We start from the raw sequence: 17,470 nt of genomic DNA on the forward strand, positions 1-17,470 counted from the left end.
TTCATCCCAACTGGAAGCAGTTTTCATACAAGTTTGGAGGTCGTAATGAAACTGGGGTCAGGAGAGGGAACTGCCGGCAAAGAATATGGTAGAGGGGAGGAGTGTTTAAAGTGATGACGCTGCAAGGCAAAATAAGGTGTTAATGAGACAAATACAGACGCAAAAGGGGGAAAATAGTTCAAGCAGAATAGCACAGGAAGACAAGGCAAGGACAGGGAGGCTCTGGGAGCCGGGTAGCAGAAGGTTAAGGGGGTGCAGAATAACTAAACAGTCATGCACCATGACACTAAATTCAAAGGGTGAGTGCAGAAATCAATAATTCTTACAACCAGAAAGGCGACATTCTCAACGTTATGAGTAATATCAGTGTACTAAACTGGTCCACAATAACCAACTCCGAGGGAAATATTTGCGACTGCCTCCGGAAGAAACATAGAAACTAGTCCAAAGATGTGCGGGTTAGGTTGATTGGCCATGCTAAATTGACCCTAGTGTCACGGGGATTAGCAGGGTAAATGTGTGCGGTTACGGGAATATGGCCTGGGTGGGATTGTGGTTGGTGCAGACTCGATGGGCTGAATGGCCTGCTTCTGCATGGTAGGGATTCTATGATTTTAACGAGTAGCAGGAGTAGGTCTTTTGGCCCTTCAAGTCTGCTCCACCATTCATTTTGATCATGGCTTATCATCAAATTCAATATCTTGATTCCCCCCTCCCCACCCCCATATTCCTTGATCCCTTTAGCCCCAAGAACTATATCTAATTTCTTCTTGAAATTGGACAATTTTGGCTTTGCCTTTATTGTGTGGCAATGAATTCCACACATTCACCACTCTCTGGGTGAAGAAATTTCTCCTCACCTCAGTTCTAAAAGGTTTGCCCCTCATCCTCAAACTATGACCTCCCCCCCCCAAGTTCTGGAGTCCCAGAAGACTCTCCAGCAGTCAGGTGTGCTACCCTTGTCTAAGGGGTTAACAATCTGAGGGAGTTATACTGCTGGAACCTTCGGGGGTGGGTCGGGGGTGGTGTTGGGGAAGCTAAGGGCCATACGTGCATGATGGGGTGCCTGATGTGTTTATCGATAAAAATGCTTTTGTGGTCAAATGAATGCTCGAGGTATGTCTGACTTGTGGTTAAACTGTGCAGCACCAAGTAGGGAGGTTAAGATCTGCAAGTTAACTAAGATCCCCTGTTACTTCTTAAGCAGACCACGATCTTTCCAGCGCATTTCAATGCTTCATGAAAAACCTGCTATAATAACCATTGATCTTATTACACTCATCAAAGGGGTATGTTAGACAGACCATGACTGATTAACACTAGCGTAAGACAGTCTGCTGCCACTGTCTGTTATCATTACGCTCATTTAATGCTAATATTGATTACAGGCCATGTTTTACATTCCAAATTCTATAGATCAAACCAGGGTGATCCCGATTATATATTATATTCAGAGTTAAGCTGCTGGTTGCCTCAGCTTAGCTCCTAAGCAAGGAGGAATAAAAGTGAGTGGTCTGTTTAACTTTCCTGGATGTCGGCCAACCCTACACAATGCCTTGCATTTTTTTTTCTGAATAATTGGCGATTTATTTTTGTCGACAGGGCTTGATATCGTTTCCTTGACCGCCAGAGATAGCGACGCCTGTCCAGACATTCAAATTCTCGTGCCTACAGCTGGATCGGTGGTAATTCAGTTTCCCGTACCAGCTATGGAGATCCAGCTGTGGACAGCCACATCCTGGAGAGCAGACACGAGTAGAAAGCTTCCCCCCACCCCCCTTGATGTTTCCAAGTCAGCGCGGTCGAGGGGAGGTCGGGGATGGGGGCAGGGGGGGAGAGGGGGAGGGTTGTCAGTTTAACGCCAGCAGATGCGGTGGGCCTAAACAGCTGCTCGGGGAGGCTCACAAAACCACATGCATGACCAACAGCCGATGGTTGCCCACTCCTTGCTCCAATCCCAAATTGTAACTGCTGAGAGACGCAGTCAGCTATTCAACCACTCAGCCACCAAGGGATGACAGTATTGTCTTCATTAAGTGAGACATGGTTGTGGGGGGGGGGGGGGGGGAGAGAGCACATGAGGGAGAAGGGCAATGGAAGGATTTGTTAATATGGTTCAATGGAGATGGACGAAAGGAGATTGTGGAGGATAAACAAAGGCCTGGCCCAACAGCGACAAACAGCCTGTTTTTATTTTTGTGCTGTACAAGGGGTGGCACGGTGACACAGTGGTTAGCACTGCTGCCTCAAAGCGCCAGGGACCCGGGTTCGATTCCCGGCTTGGGTCACTGTCTGTGCGGAGTTTGCACGTTCTCCCCATGTCTACGTGGGTTTCTTCCGGGTGCTCCGATTTCCTCCCACAGTCCGAAAGACGTGCTGGTTAGGTGCTTTGACCATGCTAAATTCTCCCTAAGTGTACCTGAACAGGCGCCAGAGTGTGGCGACAAGGGGATTTTCACAGTAACTTCATTGGATTGTTAATGTAAGCCTACTTGTGACACTAATAAATAAACTTCAAAAGCTTCAGGTTTCTACATAATTCCAGCGTGAGCACAAAGGAAACACTCATTGCACTTAGCTTCATAGAACTCCTACAGTGGAATAGGAGGCCATTTGGCCCATCAAGCCTGCACTGACAACAATCGCATCCAGGCCCTATCCCCATAACTCCACGTATTTACTCTGCTAATCCCCCTGACACTAAGGGGCAATTGAGCATGGCCAATCCACCTAACTCGCACATCCATGGAGTGTGGGAGGAAACCGGAGCACCTGGAGGAAACCCACGCAGACACGGGGAGAATGTGCAAACTCCGCACAGTCACCCACGACCAGAATTGAACCCAGGTCCCTGGCGCTACGAGGCAGCCGTACAGACCATTGTGCCACCGTGCCACCCCTCTGATTGAGAACTGGAAAGAAAATTGGAAGACTTGCATTCAGAGGGTGCCTTTCACAACCTCACGACAACCCAAAAGCATTTTTACAATCAACAAAGTACTGTTGAATTGTAGTCACTATTGACGCGAGGTGAGCCGTATGTTGTGAGGTTATTATAAGAAGCCTCACAACACAAGGTTGAAGTCCAACAGGTTTATATGGAATCACAAGCTTCAGAGCACTGCTCCTTCATCACCTGATGAAGGAGCAGTGCTCTGAAAGCTCATGATCCCATATAAAGCTATTGGACTTTAACCTGGTGCTGTGAGACTTCTTACTGTGCCCACTCCAGTCCAACGCTGGCACCTCCACATCATGGCTACCGTGAGGTTATTGGCATTGCTTGCCATCATACCCTCACCATTGCATGATGGGAGTCCTGCGTTCAAACTGACTACACTTCCACAGGGACGTTGGTGGCTGTGAATCACTTCATGATGTTTTCAGCTTGTGAAAGGCACTGTGTAGGTGTTTCTCTTAGAACATAGAACATAGAACATTACAGCGCAGAACAGGCCCTTCGGCCCACGATGTTGCACCGACCAGTTAAAAAAAAAAACTGTGACCCTCCAACCTAAACCAATTTCTTTTCGTCCATGAACCTATCTACGGATCTCTTAAACGCCCCCAAACTAGGCGCATTTACTACTGATGCTGGCAGGGCATTCCAATCCCTCACCACCCTCTGGGTAAAGAACCTACCCCTGACATCGGTTCTATAACTACCCCCCCTCAATTTAAAGCCATGCCCCCTCGTGCTGGATTTCTCCATCAGAGGAAAAAGGCTATCACTATCCACCCTATCTAAACCTCTAATCATCTTATATGTTTCAATAAGATCCCCTCTTAGCCGCCGCCTTTCCAGCGAAAACAATCCCAAATCCCTCAGCCTCTCCTCATAGGATCTCCCCTCCATACCAGGCAACATCCTGGTAAACCTCCTCTGCACCCTCTCCAAAGCCTCCACATCCTTCCTGTAATGTGGGGACCAGAACTGCACACAGTACTCCAAGTGCGGCCGCACCAGAGTTGTGTACAGTTGCAACATAACGCTACGACTCCTAAATTCAATCCCCCTACCAATAAACGCCAAGACACCATATGCCTTCTTAACAACCTTATCTACTTGATTCCCAACTTTCAGGGATCTATGCACACATACACCTAGATCCCTCTGCTCCTCCACACTATTCAAAGTCCTCCCGTTAGCCCTATACTCAACACATCTGTTATTCCTACCAAAGTGAATTACCTCACACTTCTCCGCATTAAACTCCATCCGCCACCTCTCGGCCCAACTTTGCAACCTGTCTAAGTCTTCCTGCAAACTACGACACCCTTCCTCACTGTCTACCACACCACCGACTTTGGTGTCATCAGCAAATTTGCTAATCCACCCAACTATACCCTCATCCAGATCATTAATAAATATTACAAACAGCAGTGGCCCCAAAACAGATCCCTGAGGTACACCACTTGTAACCGCACTCCATGATGAATATTTACTATCAACCACCACCCTCTGTTTCCTATCCGCTAGCCAATTCCTGATCCAATTTCCTAGATCACCCCCAATCCCATACATCTGCATTTTCTGCAGAAGCCTACCATGGTGAACCTTATCAAACGCCTTACTAAAATCCATATATACCACGTCCACTGCCTTGCCCCCATCCACCTCCTTGGTCACTTTCTCAAAAAACTCAATAAGGTTAGTAAGGCACGACCTACCTGCCACAAAACCATGCTGACTATCACCTATCAATTCATTACTCTCCAAATAACTATAAATCCTATCCCTTATAATTTTTTCCAACATCTTGCCGACAACAGAAGTGAGACTCACCGGTCTATAATTCCCGGGGAAGTCTCTGTTCCCCTTCTTAAACAATGGGACAACATTCGCTAACCTCCAATCTTCTGGTACTATACCAGAGGCCAACGACGACCTGAAGATCAGAGCCAGAGGCTCTGCAATCACTTCTCTTGCCTCCCAGAGAATCCTTGGATAAATCCCATCCGGACCAGGGGATTTATCTATTTTCAGACCCTCCAGAATATCCTGCACATCCTCCTTATCAACTGTAATACTGTCTATTCTACTCCCTTGCAACCCAGTGTCCTCCTCAGCTATATTCATGTCCCCTTGCGTGAACACCGAAGAGAAATATTGGTTCAATGCTTCACCAATCTCCTCCGGTTCCACACATAACTTCCCTCTGCCATCTATAACTGGCCCTAAACTTGCCCTAACCAACCTTCTGTTCTTGACATACCTATAGAACGCCTTAGGATTCTCTTTAACCCTATCCGCCAAAGTCTTCTCATGTCCCCTTTTAGCCCTTCGAAGCTCGCTCTTCAACTCCCTCTTAGCCAATCTAAAGCTTTCTAGTGCACTACCCGAGTGCTCACGTCTCATCCGAACATAAGCCTCCTTTTTCTTTTTAACCAACAAAGAAACTTTTTTGGTGCACCACGGTTCCCTAGCCCTACCAATTCCTCCTTGCCTGACAGGGACATACCTATCACAGACTCGCAGTAGCTGCTCCTTGAAAAAACTCCACATGTCGGACGTTCCCAGTCCCTGTAATCTCCTAGTCCAACCTATGTTTCCTAATTCTCTCCTAATAGCCTCATAATTACCCTTCCCCCAGCTAAAACCATTGGCCCGAGGTTCATGCCTATCCCTTTCCATCACTAAGGTGAACGTAACCGAATTGTGGTCACTATCACCAAAATGCACACCAACTTCCAAGTCTAGCACCTGGTCTGGCTCATTTCCCAGCACCAGATCCAATATAGCCTCACCTCTAGTTGGCCTGTCTACATACTGAGTCAAAAAACCTTCCTGCACGCTTTGAACAAAAACTGACCCCTCTAACGAGCTAGAGCTATAACAATTCCAGTCAATATTAGTCAAGTTAAAATCCCCCATAACAATTGCCCTATTACTTTCACTCCTAAGCAGGATTGACTCCGCAATCCTTTCCTCAACCTCTCTAGAACTTTTAGGAGGTCTATAAAAGACTCCCAACAGGGTGACCTCTCCTCTCCTATTTCTAATCTCCGCCCATACTACCTCAACAGATAAGTCCTCATCAAACCTCCTCTCTGACACTGTGATACAATCTCTGACCAATAATGCTACCCCTCCCCCTCTTCTACCTCCTTCCCTACTTCGACTAAAACATTTGAACCCCGGGACCTGCAGCATCCATTCCTGCCCCTGCTCTATCCATGTCTCTGAAATAGCCACAACATCGAAGTCCCAGGTACTGATCCACGCTGCAAGTTCACCCACTTTATTGCGAATACTCCTGGCATTGAAGTATACACATTTCAAACCCTGCTCCACCCCATCCATGCATCCCTCACTTTCAGCCCCACTACTCAGGATCCCTCCCCCCCCCCGAATCAGTTTAAACCTCCCTGCATGGCCTTAGCAAATTTACCCCCCAGGATATTGGTCCCCTTCTGATTAAGGTGTAGACCATCCTTCTCATAGAGGTCACACCTTCCCCAGTACGAGCCCCAATTGCTTAAGTACCTGAACCCCTCCCTCCTGCACCATCCCCTCAGCCATGAATTCAAACCTTCCCTCTCCCTATTCCTCTCTAAACTATCCCGTGGTACAGGCAAGAGTCCAGAGATAACCACTCTGTCAGTCTTGGCCTTTAGTTTCCACCCCAACTCCATAAATCCCTGCCTAATATCCCCTTCCCCTATCCTCCCTATGTCGTGTGTCCCCACATGTACAATAACTTGTGGTTGATCTCCCTCCCCCCTAAGAGTCCTGAATACCCTGTCAGACACATCCCGGACCCCAGCCCCTGGTAGGCAACACACCAACCCTGAGTCCCTACCTTTAGTTCCGACCCTCCTATCTGTCCCCTTAATTGTGGAGTCCCCAATCACAAGGCCCAGTCTTTTACAGCCCCTAACCACCTGAGCTTTCTCACTCGGCTCACCCCCAGAGATCTGCTCTCTATGCTCAGTTGATTCCTCCTCAACTGTAGCCTCCAGCACCGAAAACCTATTATGGAGGGGAACCGCCCCAGGGGATTGTCTTCCCGATTGCTTCTTACCCCTCCTCCTGGCATTGACCCAAGCCTCATTTCTAGGAGTTACTATTTCTCTATAACTCCTATCAACTTCCACCTCCGCCTCCCGAATTATGCGGAGTTCCTCTACCTCCCCCTCCAGCTCCTTTACACGCTCCTCCAGAAGCTGCAATCTAATGCACTTCTTACAACTAAAATCTCCTGAAACACTACTGGATTTCCTCACCACATACATCCCACAGGAGATGCAGCATACTGCCTGAACTGCCATCCCTGAAGCCATTACCAGCAAGAAAAAAAGAAAACAAAAAAAAAAAAACTCTCTCCATAGTCTCGTTCTTAATCAGAAGATGCTAAACAAAAGTAAAATACTGTTGATGTTGGAAATATGAAATTAAAATAATGACAAAAAGTGCTGGAAAACACTCAGCAAATCAGGTAGCATCTGTGGAGAGAAAGGAACAGAGTTAACCCTTAAGGTCAATGAACTTACATCAGACATACATAAAATCTTCTTTTGGATTTACATTTGAAATATTTATCGCTCTGTCATGTTATTCGTCTTTTTTCTTCTACTTTGCTGCCATGTCTATTGTCACCGATCATAATTTACAAATGGTCTTAGGTTTATTGACCAATCAGAGGTCCAGTTACTGACTGAAGATACTTTCAACATGCAGTAATTTGTCCAATCACAATTTCCATGGGAACTCTTGTTGGATTTGAATATCTGTCTAGCTTAAATTGCTGATTGCTTTTTCTTTATTCATTCATGGGATGTGGGTGTCGCCGGCTGGGCCAGTATTTATTGCCCATCCCTGAGGGCAATTAAGAGATAACCACATTACTGTGGCTCTGGAGTCACATGTAGGCCAAACCAGGTAAGGATGGCAGATTTCATTCCCTGAAGGACATTAGTGAACCAGATGAGTTTTTATGACGATTGACAATGGTTTCATGGTCATCAGTCGACTTTTTGGGTGGGAATTTACAGCCTTGCTCATTCTGAAACCCTAAAATCCCGCCTGAGGTCAATGGACCTTCCCATTGTCCGCCGCTTGCCCGCTCCGGTTCCCGTGACAGCGGGGAGGTAGAATTCCGGCGTTCATTCCAGATATTTATTGAATTTAAATTTCACTATAAGGTCACTGGGGCAAATTTTCAAATGAGGGGCAGACCATGGAAAAGTCTGTTGACCTTGGGTGGGATTTTCCGGTTTCGAGACGAGTACGGCCGGAAAATCCCACTCACTATTTCTATTTGCTCCTCAGAGTCTAAAGGACCTGGCGTTTGTGATCACACAGAAACAAACTGTCACGGAGCAACATAGAGGAGAGGCATATTGTATGAGACCATATTCCAGGAAGGAGGCATTGACCTGACTAGAAAACAGGGTGGATAAAACATTAACATTTTCATGGAAATGAGTTGGGAGGCGTGATTCAAATGAAAATGAAAGTGTCGCTGACGCTTTTAACATCTGTCGGCGGAAAAATTCACACATCATACATGAAGAGATGATACAACCCATCTTTGATAAGGAAAACCCACTTAACACGACAAGATATCATGTGAGAAGTTAACCTACACCACACAATTAATGATTGGCTGGCCACTGATCCCTTTGCAATTTGTCACATGCAATCTGGACCCCCTTCATGTCTACACTGATGTCACCTCAAAAGTACTTTGTTGGTTCTCAAATGCTTTGGGATGCTTAAGAATGCGAGGTCAATGCAGGTTTTTTGCCTCTGTGTTCTTAAGTTAGTAGATTATGTTATTGACATACTGGTTTGACAAACGGAGAATGTAGTGAATTAAGATTTACCAGTCATAGAAGGGTCACAATTTAGACACTGAACTACAGGAGGAAGTTAGAGCAATGTAACATAGAGGTTGCACTTTTTGGAGTGGCCATTTTGAACTGTCTGTAATGTTCCTTTGATTGTATTGAAGCACTCAGAGTGCAACATGATTGCGCTAGGGCGGCACGGTGGCACAGTGGTTAGCACTGCTGCCTCACAGCGCCAGGGACCCGGGTTCGATTCCCGGCTTGGGTCACTGTCCGTGTGCACTCTGCACGTTCTCCCCGTGTCTACATGGGATTCCTCCAGGTGCTCCGGTTTCCTCCTACAGTCCAAAGACGTGCAGGTTATGTTAACTGGCCATGCTAAATTGCCCCTTAATGTCCCAAGATGTGTAGGTTAGGAGATTTAGTGGGTTAATTACATGGGGTTATGGGGATAGGGTGGGTGAGAGGGCCTGGGTAAGATACTCTGTCAGAGAGTTGGTGGACACTCAATGGGCCGAATGGCTCCCTTCTGTGCTGTAGGGATTCTATGATCTATGTAGAAAACCTTAACATCATTGCGTTTTCTGTGATGGCCAGTTTGTAATGTTTTTTCAGATATTTTTCAAATGAATATACTTTTGCAATTAAAAATAACCTAAAAATAAAACTTGAGCCGGTGGCTGAGTCTACCCCTTCACTCGTGCAGGTGGAGGAGTCATTGATCGTCCCTTGAGGTTCCCAAAACCCAGGTAATGTTGGCCAAGAGCATCTCAATAATCACAGCAGGAACCTGAGCAGCATGTGGAGTACAAAACGTTTGCAACTTCTAACTTTCTCAGAAGGCTAAGGAAATTTGGCATGTCAGCTACAACTCTCACCAACTTTCCCAGATGCATCACAGAAAGCATTCTTTCCAGTTATATCACAGCTTGGTATGGCTCCTGCTCTGCCCAAGACCACAATAACACACAAAGGTTCATAAAAGAAGCCCAGTCCATCACTCAAACTAGCCTTCCATCCATTGACTCTGTCTACACTTCCTGCTGCCTCGAAAAAGCAGCCAGCGTAATCAAGGACCCCACACACGCAGGACCTACGCTCTTCCACCTTCTTCCATCGAGAAAAAGATACCATGTCTGAGGTCACGTGCCAACTGACTCAACCACAGCTTCTTCCCTGCTGCCATCAGACTATTAAATGACCTTTCTGTACGCGCTAACAGTGATTGTAACACGACATTCTGCACCCTCTTCTTTCCTTCTCTATCGGTTGCTTTGGCTATATAGTGCACAAGAAACAATACTTTTCACTCGATTCTAATACATGTAACAATAATAAATCAGTCAAATCAAATCTTTTAAGTGGGCTAATGCCTCCATTAAAATGGTGCAGGGAGGATTTAAAAGCAAGCATATTGAACATTCATACAATAATATTGTTCACAGTAAGTTCCAGACATATTTTCTTCTACTTTTCTCCCTTAGACACTGAATTACACCCATTTCTGATTTCACAGACATCAACAGTCCTTCAGTGGCTCACCCATATGACATGTGACAATAATAAATCAAATCAAAAGGTGAAGAGCAAAGATCTGTAGCTACACAAGGTTATGCACACGAGTGTGCTACACAATGTTAGATTGTTAAGTTTCTGATCCATTTTTGAACTACATTAAGAATTACTTGTTTATACAAGTTCCCCATTTTTTGGCCACCTCCGAACAAGTGATGCATTCACTTGTGATGAATGGTCCAAAACTTACCATTGAACATGGGTGTCAATGAAATGGATGTTTGGTTGATTGCAGGACCATTTGTGTTGGGGGAATTGGCGGGGATTGATTAGGGGTGTGGGGGGGACGTGGGGGGTGGTGCAGGTAGTTTGTTTTAACATGCAGTTGTAAAATGGGTGCACAGGCAGAACCTTACCGAATCTTGCAATTATGAGGGTAGCATGGGCTGCATTGTTTTTTTTAATTCATTCGTGGGACATGGGCATCGTTGGCTGGCCAGCATTTATTGCCCATCCCTCGTTGCCCTTGAGAAGGTGGTGGTGAGCTGCCTTCTTGAATCGCTGCTGTCTATGTTCTGTGGGTTGACCCACAATGCTGTTAGGGAGGAAATTCCAGGATTTTGACCCAATGACTGCGAAGGAACGGTGATATATTTCCAAGTCAGGATGGTGAGTGGCTTAGAGGGGAACTTGCAGGTGGTGGTGTTTCCATGTATCTGCTGCACTTGTCCTTCTAGATGGAAGTGGTCGTGGGTTTGGAAGGTGATGTTGAAGGATCTTTGGTGAATTGCTGCAGTGCATCTTGTAGATGGTACACACTGCTGCTACTGAGCGTCGGTGATGGAGGGAATGGATGTTTGTAGATGTGGTGCCAATCAAGCGGGCTGCTTTGTGTTGTGCATTGGCTGAATCATGCATTTCCTCTTCACATTCCTCCCCTCCTAAAGAGTCTCAGATATTAACCGGGATTCTCCGAATCTGCTCATCCCACTGTTGGAGAATTTCACTGCAGCGGGACGAGAGCCGTGAGTGAGGTCGGAGAATTCCGGCCATTAGCTTCTGCTGCTCTCAAAGGTTCAAACTTCGCTGCTGTGCAATTTTGTGTAGAGCACAGCACCCCTTGGACTACTCCAGCGAGACTGGCTGGTGCATTTTGAAGGGCATCTCCAGATCTATCGAGGGACAAGAAGTGCATCATCAGGTGCTTATTTCTTGTTAAACAACACATCTGGTTCTCAGATGACCTTCAGTGTAGCTCTGCTGGACCTCACCAGTCGGGCTCCTCATGACTGTCAGCAGTCACCTTTTATGTGGGCATTTCCTATCTCCAAATGACCAACTGCTAAACCTGCTTCAAGGTGCAAAGAGAGTGTGGATCGGCACAGGGCAAAATCTGCCTGGGAATCTTACTCATACTGGGACAGGCATCTTCTGTGGTTCGCACCAGCTAAATATTAATGGAGAGGAAGTCCCTGTGGTTACTGAAGAGTCTGATGGGGTTGCCCTTCGCATGCAGTCAAAGAACAAAGAAGAGTACAGCACAGGGAAAGGCCCATCAACCCACCAAGCCTGCACCGGCGCATGTTGCCTTTCTAAACTAAAGGCTTTTTGCCTCTACGTGGCCCGTATCTCTCTATTCCCTGCCTATTCATGTATCTGTCAACATTGCTATTGTTTCTGCCTCTACCACCTCCTCAAGCAACATATTCCAGGCATTTACCACTCTCTGTGTAAAAAGCTTGCCTCTCACATCTCCATTAAACTTTCCCCCTTTTAGCTTAAACCAATGTCTCCGAGTAATTGACGTTTTTATGTCAATGTTGCCATGGACCTATGAGAAGCCAGGCAGATCCATAGTCCTGAGCGCTTGATCATTCTGGCTGGCGCCATGAGTGGCAGGATGTACAGAGCTGCCTGACCTGACCAATGCTAGAAATGTTTCCCTGTTAGCTCTCAGTCATTTCAATTGCCATTGTGTTCCCTCCAGCCTTGCTTTCATTATGGGAAAACTCATACACTCCCATTTAAATCCCAAAGCCCATGTTAATATCACTATTAATGAGTTATTAACATATTGAAATTGATAACCTGCCTCTCCTGTGGGCGTTGCTCACACACAGAGCCCAATGTTGCTCTTTGCTCTGGCCAGGCTGAGTACTAATAGGTCCAGGCAGTGGGCAGTGGAGGGGCTTTTCCTTCCAGACTGTCTTCCCCTCTTCTACAGCTAGGTTCATGTCTGGATGCCCTTCGAAACGGAGCATGCGGTGTCTCATACCCAGTGGACACCGCGGGGACTGGGTTGCATTATCGATCCCTTTAATCTCATTTTGTTTTGATGTTTTAAATTTCCTTGGAGATTCTGCCTACTTTGATGCAGTATCCCTTGAAGGAACTGCTTTTTTTGTTTATCCCTCAATTTGTTCATTTGGTTACCCAAAAGCAGCACACAACCTAATGTGCTGCAGTTACATTTGCTCGGTTGGAACCAGCTTCCTGGCAGACTGTCAATTTTAGCACTTTTAATCCTCTGTCCACCGCCAGAATGACACACTCCTGCAAGCAACAACTCTGTCCAAAGTTTCAATTCAATCACCTGTTGTTAGAATGATTCTTCAATCTGAAACATTAATTTCTTTCTGATTTGATTTGATTCGATTTATTATTGTCACATGTATTAGCATGCAGTGAAAAGCATTGTTTTTTGCGCACTATACAGACAAAGCATACCGTTCATAGAGAAGGAAACAAGAGGGTGCAGAATGTAGTGTTACAGTCACAGCTGGGGTGCAGAGAAAGATCAACTTAATGCAAGGTAAGTCCATTCAAAAAGTCTGACAGCAGCAGGTTGGTACGTGACCTCAGACTTTTGTATCTTTTTCCCAATGGAAAAAGGTGGAAGAGAGAATGTCCGGGGTGCGTGGGGTCCTTAATTATGCTAGCTGCTTTGCTGAGGCAGCAGGAAGTGTAGACAGAGTCAATGGATGGGAGGCTGGTTTGCGTGATGGATTGGGCTACATTCATGACCTTTTGTAGTTTATTGCGGTCTTGGGCAGAGCAGGTGCCATACCAAGCTGTGATACAACCAGAAAGAATGCTTTCTATGGTGCATCTGTAAAAGTTGGTGAGTGTTGTAGCTGACATGCCAAATTTCCTTAGTCTTCTGAGAAAGTAGAGGTGTTGGTAAACTTTCATAACTATAGTGTCGGCATGGGGGGACCAGGACGGATTGTTGGTGATCTGGATCCCTAAAAACTTGAAGCTCTCGACCCTTTCTACTTCATCCCCATTGATGTAGACAGGGGCATGTTTTCTTTACGCTTCCTGAAGTTGATGACAATCTCCTTTTGTTGACATTGAGGGAGAGATTATTGTTGCCACACCAGTTCACCAGATTCTCTATCTCATTCCTGTACTCTGTCTCGTCATTGTTTGCGATCCGACCCACTATGGTGGTGTCGTCAGCAAACTTGGAAATCGAATTGGAGGGGAATTTGGCCACACAGTCATAGGTGTATAAGGAGTACAGTAGGGGGCTGAGAACACAGCCTTGTGGGGCACCAGTGTTGAGGATGATCATGGAGGAAGTGTTGTTGCCTTTCCTTACTGATTGTGGTCTGTGAGTTAGGAAGTTCAGGATCTAATCGCAGAAGGAGGTGCCAAGGCCCAGGCCACAGAGTTTGGAGATGAGTTTCATGGGAATAATGGTGTTGAAGACTGAGCTGTAGTCAATAATTAGGAGTCTGACATAGGTGTCCTTGTTATCTAGGTGTTCCAGGGTTGAGTACAGGGCCAGGGAGATGGCATCTGCTGTGGACCTGTTGTGGCGATAGGCAAACTGTAGTGGATCCAGGTAGTCCGCAAGGCTGGAATTGATTTGTGCCATGACTAGCCTTTCGAAGGACTTCATAATGATTGATGTCAGAGCCACCGGCCGATAGTCATTAAGGCACGCTGCCTGGCTTTTCTTAGGTACCGGAATAATGGTCGTTTTCTTGAAGCAGATAGGGACCTCAGATTGTTGTAAAGAGAGGTTGAAGATGTCTGTGAATACCCCCGCCAGCTGATCCGCACAAGATCTGAGTGCTCGTCCGGGTACCCCATCCGGGCCAGTTGCTTTCCGTGGGTTGACCTTCGAGAAACCTGCTCTGACATCTGCAATCGTGACCCCAGATACAAGTTCATCCAGGGCTTCCAAGGTGGAGGGCATGCTCTCGCTGACCTCTTGCTCAAAATGGGTGTCGAATGCATTGAGCTCATCAGGGAGGGGTGCCTTGGAGCCGGCGATTTTACATGCTTTCACATACATAAATGGGGTGACACGGTGGCACAGTGGCCAGCACTGCTGCTTCACAGCGCCAGGGACCCGGGTTCGATTCCCGGCTTGGGTCACTGTCTGTGCAGAGTCTGCACATTCTCCCCATGTCTGCATAGAATCATAGAAATCATAGAAACCCTACAGTGCAGAAGGAGGCCATTCGGCCCATCGAGTCTGCACCGACCACAATCCCACCCAGGCCCTACCCCCACATATTTACCCGCTAATCCACGCATCCCAGGACTCTAAGGGGCAATTTTTAACCTGGCCAATCAACCTAACCCGCACATCTTTGGACTGTGGGAGGAAACCGGAGCACCCGGAGTAAACCCACGCAGACACGAGGAGAATGTGCAAACTCCACACAGACAGTGACCCGAGCCGGGAATCGAACCCGGGACCCTGGAGCTGTGAAGCAGCAGTGCTGACCACTGTGCTACCGTGCCGCCCCATGCATGGGGCCTGCATGCAACTTTGGGTGCTCTGGTTTCCTTCTACAGTTCGAAAGACGTGCTGGTTAGGTGCATTGGCCGTGCTAAATTCTCCCTCAGTGTATCCCAACAGGCGCCGGAGTGTGGTGACTAGGGGATTTTCACAGTAATTCTGTTGCAGTGTTAATGTAAACCTACTTGTGACTAATAAATAAATTACATAAATAAATTCCATGCTGCCTGGCTTTCTGAATAATTCCAGTAGGTTTTGTTTTGATAACTTAAACTTAACCTATAACTTGAATAATATTTAAGTGCCATATAAGCCCCCTTCTTACTTTTATGTATTGACATTGGCTGATGGTGATGATCTCATCAATACAGATTGTTTAAACCCAGAACTATTCCTCTATTTTTTCTGGGGTTTTTTCTTCCTCTCCTCTGAGGCACTGGTCCAAACTGTGGTATATTCCCATGCCTAATTGTCCATTGTTCATATAAGCCTTGTGTTTGATAGGTTATTGTATTGAGAAGGACACTGTGGTGATTGTCCTTTGAAGAATCACGCTGTAGAGTAAAGGTCACGTGACTTCCAGGGAACCAATCGGGGAGCAGGATGGGGATCAGCGGGGTAAGGCTGGCTTCCGTATTCAGAGTCATCTCGGGAGCTGACTGCAGCCATGTAGCTGCAAGCCTCTGTATAGTCTTAACCTGTAAATAAACAAGTTGTGTTTTCCCTAAACCTGTGAGTGAGAATCAAAGCAGGCATCAAAAAGCTGACTGATGCTCACCCAGTTCTCACGGGTAATTAGGATACCTGTGCAGGCAGCAGGGGTCACATTCTCAGGAGCAGCACAAGTTTTCCCACCACCCCCCCAACTTGCACCCCAGCCTCATACAGTTGTCTAAGATCATAGAACAAAGAACTATACAGCACAGGAACAGGCCCTTCGGCCCTCCAAGCCTGCGCCAATCATGTTGTCCTATCTAGGCCAACTGCTTGTATCCCTCTATTCCCTGTCTATTCATGTGTCTATCCAGATAAGCCTTAAATGTGGCGAACGTATCTGCCTCAACCACTTCACATGGCAGTACATTCCAGGCCCCCACCATCCTCTGTGTAAAAAAACTTTCCCCACACGTCTCCACTGAACCTTTCCCCCCTTTACCTTGAACTTGTGCCCCCTTGTAATTGTCATCAGTTCACGCAGAATAGAATGGGGATCAAACTGGGATCTTGACAGTCTATCCGACTATAGACCAAAACACAGTTAACCCACCCAACCGTTGGGGAATGTCAAACACAGACATTATGTAGTTGGCGTGAAGCCTATCAAAAAGCTTTGGAATTCTTGTTTAGCATCCAAACCTCCTCACAATCTCAATCTCCATCTTGATGTTTTGCAAAAGAAATCAATTTTGTCCTGTGACTACAAGTTTTGTTATAAATTGTACACCTCAGGACCAACAAAAAAACAAGATCCTGTTTGGGTATCTGAGTATTTAAAATGTACAAAGTCAGGTTTGCCCATGAATGAATGGGGAGCGGTGTTCTGTGCAAAAAATGCACCAAGATTCAGAATGTCAGCATTGTCTTGTCAATTGGTATCATGTTGTATAATCTTTCTTCACATTCTCAAGTAGATTTTAATGCATTATGTCATGGAAATGTTACTGCAATTCATCTTCAAGCATTGTGCGTTGTATTTTGCTATAGGTGTGACTTTCTGTTAATCTGTAGGCTCACACAAATACTTCTCACCCGGTGTGTCTCAAAGCAGCTTGAAAAGGCTGTGGTTCCTCCATTGTTACATTTAACCGGCAAAGATTTTCCTGTGCAGTTTCCTTCACAAGAGCAAGGTGATATCTGTACAGAATGGAGATTTGTGTTCAGACAAATCTGTTTCGCATTTTCCATTTGAATGAAGGCGCCACTTTATCAGCATTTTTTTTAAAAAGCCATTTCATTATGAAAGAACATATAATACTGTTTCACTGCTGAACTCAGTGAATGGGTTAATCTGTGCGCCAGATTGGGTTGGTTTTCACTGACATCCCCCTTTACAAAGCGGGGAATGCTGCACCCTTGTAAAATAAAACGGAATTTTAATTAAAAACAATATGTAGCTTCCGTCTTAATAAAAATTCTGTCGCGAATGTTATTCTTTCAATAAAGTTTATCGAGATATTTCATGAATCCATCCATCATGCTTACACTGAAGCTGTGGAACAGAGACAGCCATAATCCTTGCTGCACAAGCTCATCATTTACACTACTTGCGACTGTTTAAGTCTATGTTTTGCTCTATCGTGTCTGCAATAACAGCGTTAAAGATCATTGGGCTCTTGCTTCTCATCATTGCATCATTGAATTCATCCACTAAGCACAAACATTAGTGCTTCATAGAATCATAGA

The 17,470-nt window shown here is 46.0% G+C and overlaps 1 long non-coding RNA gene across 1 annotated transcript in view; it reads right to left on the bottom strand.

Annotated features, from left to right (window-relative positions):
• Window positions 1-16,312, bottom strand: part of LOC144508071 (uncharacterized) — a 34,683-nt gene extending 18,371 nt beyond the window's left edge. Inside the window, exon 1 of the long non-coding RNA XR_013500203.1 lies at window positions 16,224-16,312. This is a non-coding gene — a long non-coding RNA (uncharacterized LOC144508071). The remainder of the gene's footprint in view (window positions 1-16,223) is intronic.
• Between the last annotated feature and the right edge of the window lie 1,158 nt (window positions 16,313-17,470).

This window comes from Mustelus asterias, chromosome 19 (genome assembly GCF_964213995.1).
Source record: "Mustelus asterias chromosome 19, sMusAst1.hap1.1, whole genome shotgun sequence".
NCBI lineage: Eukaryota > Metazoa > Chordata > Chondrichthyes > Carcharhiniformes > Triakidae > Mustelus > Mustelus asterias.